Source organism: Brachyistius frenatus, unplaced genomic scaffold, assembly GCF_029030835.1.
Source record: "Brachyistius frenatus isolate BFR_SWC_R1_liver_20210118 unplaced genomic scaffold, ASM2903083v1 Contig_863, whole genome shotgun sequence".
Classification (NCBI taxonomy): domain Eukaryota; kingdom Metazoa; phylum Chordata; class Actinopteri; family Embiotocidae; genus Brachyistius; species Brachyistius frenatus.
This window is the reverse complement of record NW_027211462.1, coordinates 1-6345: the sequence shown is the minus strand read 5'-3', so window position 1 is coordinate 6345 and position 6345 is coordinate 1. Positions and strand designations below refer to the sequence as shown.

The 6345-nt window shown below is 36.4% G+C and overlaps 1 pseudogene; it reads right to left on the bottom strand.

The window, feature by feature from the left end:
- Positions 1-83: 83 nt before the first annotated feature.
- Positions 84-5079, bottom strand: LOC138615281 (olfactory receptor 6N2-like; annotated as a pseudogene).
- Positions 5080-6345: the final 1266 nt, after the last annotated feature.

Below are 6345 nucleotides of genomic sequence, written 5' to 3'. Positions count from 1 at the left end.
AACGAGTGTAGATGTTAACACTGCCTCAAAAGAATTACATTAAATTGTCTTATTGATTTCCAGATATCTGACCTTATCATTACCTTGACTGCTTGATCATCTGTGGAAATGAGAAAGTGAGGGAAGTTTTTATGAGATATCTTTATCCTCAAAGGATCTCATTAAACTTTCCATCAGCGTGACAAAAACAACGGTAAAACTTGATGATTCGTTCATCCACATGAACTCTTTTCCCCTCCATTTTACAAATCATAATCAACCAGAATGTTAATTTGTTGCATTACCTTGCTATATTATCCTATTATATTTTTGCTTTTGCCTTCTCCCGTAAAACACATTGAACTGCATTATTTGTATGAAATGTGCTGTGCAAATAATGCTCATTATTATTAGTATTATTATTATTACTATTATATAGGTAGGTAGGTAGGTAGGTAGGTATATACTTTATTAATCCCCGAGGGGAAATTTTTTCGCCACAACAGCATACATACAGGAGCAATAATAGAAACAATAGAATAAAATAATAATAGAATAGAATAATATAATAGAAAAGCAATAAAATAAAAAATATAAAATATAAAATGCACAGTACATACAGTATATATACAGTACATTAAATATCTATATATATTATATACAACAAACCAATAAACACAGTCAACATATATATATATATATATATATATATATATATATATATACATACGGTACAGTATATATCTATATATATAATATACATATAATATACAAGCAAGAAACCAAGAAACACAGTCAACAGTGTTATTGTACTGTGATGGATTTTGCCAGAGGTGAGTTATTGTAAAGTCTTATGGCAGTGGGCAGGAATGATCTCCTGTATCTGTCCTTGTGACAGCGGAGCTGGAGGAATCTTTTAGAGAAAGTGCTCCGCTGTCCCTGCAGCAGGTGGTTGAGAGGGTGGACAGGATTATCCAAGATGGACAATAGTTTGATCAGCGTCCTCCTCTCCACCACCTTTTCCAGACTATCTAGTTTGTAGCCGATGATGGAGCCGGCCTTCTTAACCAGCTTGTTGAGTTTGTTGGTGTCGCCGGCTCCAATGCTGCTCCCCCAGCAGACCACAGCGAAGTACAGTTCACTGGCCACAACAGATGGTAGAACATCTCCAACATCTCACTGCACACATTGAAGGATCGAAGTTTCCTCAAGAAAAAGAGTCGACTCATCACCTTCTTGTAGACAGCATTGATGTTGGTCTTCCAGTTCAGTCTGTTGTCATGGAGACACCCAGGTACTTGTACTCCTCCACCATGTCCACCTCCTCTCCCAGAACTCTCAGCGGTTGTGGAGCCGTCGCCTTCCTCCTGAAGTCGACCACCATCTCTCTGGTCTTGGCCATCATCATAGCTGATCAATATATAACAAGCCTCTTTCCTCAAAAGTTGGGACGCTATATAAAATATAAATATTAATAGAATACATTGATTTGCAAATCATATAAACCTATATAATTAAAATAGACTAAAGATAACACATCAATGTTGATACTGAGAAATTTTAAATAAATTTATTGTTTTATAAAAAGCATATCTTTCAATTTGACGTGAGCAACATGTTTCAAAAAGTTGGTAGAAAATTACTGGAAAAGTTGTGTAATGCTAAAAAATAATTTAAAAAAAAATCAGATTAACTGAAGTAACATGATTGGCAATTAAAAGAGCATCTTTCACCACTCATGAAGCACTACGTGAGCAAATAGTGTATCAATTTAATAATAATGTTCCTCAACATAAAATTGTAAAGAATTTTGGGGGTTTCATCATTTACAGTACAAATAATCATTAAAAGATTCAAAGATTGCTGAGAAATCTTTGTACATAAGGAGCAAGGCCGAAAACCAATATTTAAATGCTCGTGATCTTTGGGCCCTCATGGGGCATTGAAGAAAAAAAAAAAGATATTAATCTGTGGGCTCACTTCCAAAAACATATACAGTGCATCCGGTAGGTATTCACAGCGCTTCACTTTTTCCACATTTTGTTAAGTTACACCCTTATTCCAAATTGTATTAAATCATTTTTTTTTTCTAAAAATTCTACACACTACCCCACCATAATAACATAAAAACGTTTTTTTGAAATGTTTGCAAATCTATTAAAAATTCAAAAAGCACATGTACATAAGTATTCACAGCCTTTGTCATGACACTCAAAATTGATCTTAAGTGCATCCTGTTTCCACTGATCATCTTTGAGATGTTTCTACAACTTGATTGGAGTCCACCTGGTAAATTCATTGTATTGGACATGATTTGGAAAGACACACAACGTCTATATAAGTTCCCACAGTTGACAGTGCATGTCAGAGCACAAACCAAGGCATGAAGTCCAAGTAATTGTCTGTAGACCTCTGAGACAGGATTGTATCGAGGCTCAGATCTGGGGAAGGGTACAGAAACATGTCTGCAGCATTGAATGTCCCAATGAGCACAGTGGCCAAAATATGGAAAAAGTGAAGCGCTGTGATTACGTTCCAGATTCACTGTTTCTACAACTTGATTGGAGTCCAATTAAATCTAGAAAGATCTAGAAATGTTCTACCTTCTCTGAAGCTGAGCTCATTTAAGATGGACTGAGGCAAAGTGGAAAGCTGTGTTTTAGTGTGATGAACCAAAATTTGAAATTATTTTTGTAATTCTTTGACGCCACATTCTCTGAGCTAAAGAGGAGAAAGACCCTGACATGCCAAGAAGAAACCTAAATATGAAAATGATCTAGAAACTCAGCTGCTTTCTCTGCGCCCGTGCTTAGTTAAGATTGACCGAGGGAAAGTGGAAAACTGTTTTGAGGTCAGAAGGATAAAGAATTAAGAAAGCAAATTAAAATGGATAGGAAATTAGAATTACTGCAGAGTGGTTGCATGCTTCCGCTAACCAGTCAAGTTGTAGTTTATATGCATATGTGTCCAAACTAATATAGAGGATGCTGCAAAGAAGCTTTACATTTTAAAAGTGGATGGTTCAGATCCATACGATCACCATAGTTTCTAAATGGACATCCCCATGGTAATATAACTAATTTAGTATCTGTCATAAATGTGAAATATAGTCACAATCTCACCTACTGCCCCTCAGTTTTGGTGTAATAATGAACAGGAAAGAGCAATAATCATGTTATTGTATTAGATATGTCAAATTACCCAGTTATGGACACAAGTTTTTGGGAGTTCAAAGTTACCTTTGACCACCAGATTGTAATTAGTTTGTCTTTGAGTCCAAATAAATGTCAAAAACAGTAATGACAGATATGACGGATGTGAGGTTGTATTGACATTTTGAAGACTACTATAATTACTACTCACTTAATCCTTGAATCTAAGTGAATGTTTGTGCCACATTTGACGAAATTCCTTTAAGGCATTCTTCAGACATCTTTCACCAGCATGGGTCAATGTGAGGTGACAGTGACCTTGACCTTTGACCCCCAAAATCTAACAACTTTATCTTTGAGTCTAAATGAATGTTTGTACCATATTTGAAGTGATTCCCTGAAGAGGTTTCTGAGATATCGCATTCACAATAGGAAATAAATGTGAACTCACGTGACCTTGTCCTTTTGACCACCAAAATCTCATCAGTTCATTTTTGAATCCAAATGAATGTTTGAAGAAATTTTCTCAAGGCATTTCCGGGAGATTGTTTTCACCTTTGATTATCAAAATCTATGTAGATCATCTCTGCATCCAAGTGAACATTTATGACAAAGTTGAAGAATGCCCCTCAAGGCATTTTTGAGATATTGCATTCACAAGATCGGGGAAAGACGTGTGGTTGTAGTGACCTTTAGCTTTGACCTTTTGATTGCCAAAATCTAACCAGTGGCAGAATTGTAACATGAACCAGTATGATCATGTCTTGTATCATTTCATCCTTTGACTGAACACATTGAACCTTGAAAACTGTGTTGTTGCAAAAGATTCCTTTTGAGGTGAAGACACATTTTTTTTTAGCATTCATTGTAATTTGCGCTGCAATTTCAGGAGGGGGCAGAATCTAAACTAAAACCAGAAAACCACAGACTGTGTTTTTTTCTCATGATAGTTGGATATTGCAAAGGTTTACATATAGATACATATCTGTCATAGGCCATGACTGCAAACAGTGAACATTTCAGAAGAACCGAAAGAGTAAAACACAAACACTTGAAAGAAGCAAGCTGAAAATTCTGACCTTTCACTCATAAAAAGCATTTTTAGCATGTGCAGTATGTAGAATACATAAACTGTATACATTAATAACACAATACTGTTGTATAACAGCAATTGAAAAGAATGTGACAGTACTGTGTTACAAAATGTACTTACTATCGCCATAACTAAAGAATTAGTCATATTTTGTAGTATCTTTAATGCATTGTTAAAGCTGAAATTAGGCTTTAAAGTATATTTAGTCACACAAACACATTTTTACATGAAAGAAAAATCATCTTTGAATTTATATTACGAAAGAAATGAATTTATATCCAACAGAACAGCCTCTTGACTTGACGTGTTTATAGATCTTTCATTTTTAGACCATATATAATTGGATTAAAGAGAGGGTGACATGTTACTATCTGTAAAGTCAATGTTAAATATGCACTTTGAGAAAAATCTATTTCCACTCGAGCCAAAACTATATCAAATGAACACAAACACGAAAAGCTGATTAAAATGAGCAGGTGAGGTACACCGGTCTGTGCAGCTTTTTTCCTGACTTTTTTCCAACCGTCAAAATTCTGAACCACCAAGACAGTAACAACTAAAACATACATAGTAGATTAGAAATGACCTGCTTGTCAGATAAAAAGTCAGTCAAGAGCTTTGGGCAGATCACAGCGCTGAAAAGAACAGAGTTCAGTAACAAAGCTGCAATGAAAATGTACATAGGCTCATGGAGGCTTTTTTGAAATCAGATGAGAAAGAAGATGGTTAAATTACTGCAGAGTATGAGAATATGTGCAATAAACATAATCACAAAACAAATCTGTATTTGTGCAATTCCACATGCCCACCGGAAGTTATAGATGTAACATTATAGTTGTCATTCATTTGATCCATAAAAGCTAAATGCAAAATAAAACAGACTCATTACAGAAGTTTGCCTTTGAGTGTTGCACAAAAATATATCCTCTCTCAGTGTCTAATTACATTCAGGAGAAATGTACTTACAGTGTGTTTGCCTTAGTGTGAATCGTATGAGTCTTCACACATTTTTTTATGCGACTGCTTTATCCTCCACAGATCCTATTAACCTCTTGACTACTAACATAAAAACAAGTTTATTAAACTCTAGAGATTTAAGCTAATGTATTCTTACTTTCTACGCCAAATCACTGTGGGATTCATGACACATGCATCCTGGCCAATTTTGTTCTTACCACCTTGCGTATGTACGGAGGCCTTAAAGGGTCAGGGGTGGAAGATTTTTTTTCAGATCAACATCTAGAAATATCCATAACACGACAGCCTGAACCACAGCAGCAGTTCAAGTCCAAACAATAACCAATATAACCACAGATTCACCCACAGCAGACACAGCAGCTGCAGCTCTGCTCACAGCAAGAAGCTGAATACTGTCGGGGATCGGCCTTTTAACATGAATGAGCACTAAATGCACAACTTGTCACATCATCTCTAATTCCTGTAGTATCTGAGTGTTACAGCTGACATGAACCAACACTTGTTCATGAGGACCAGAGCAGCTGAATGCAAACAGACATTATGGCTCAGAGCAACTGGCTGAAGAAAAGTATTGTGAGGCCACGCAAAAGTAGTCCTGAAAAAAATCCTCCCCGTGACCCTTTAAAGGGCTCCGTACATATGTTAGTGAATCAAAATCATTCTAAATTGACAGGCGCGTGTCCACGCTCTGCAATTAGCATACTGACATGCCCCTGTGTCTCCATGTAAGGACACCCATTTGTCTGGAGCTGTCAAGACGAAAGCAGTGAAGACAAGTTAACAGAGATGTGTGCAGAGAACTGATTTTTTAAACCGTGCCCACGCATACCTGCACGCAATGTTCACTTAATGAATCACAATGCAAGTGGAAATGTGCGCATGCACATCCGCCTCCTATCCCGCCTGCAGTGATAGAAATTCCACCATGATGTCTCCATGACGCTGCATTCTGTGCATCTGAGAGCGCAGTGGAAACACTTTTACACACAACAACTGCATTAAACTATGTGTGCACAATATGACAACAAACATTAAAGACTGACCCTCTGTTCTACAGTTCTTTAACCTGATGCTGTTTGATGTTATCTTGGATTTTTACAAAGGATGATGATAGTTTACAATGTAAATGCGGTGAAAATGAAT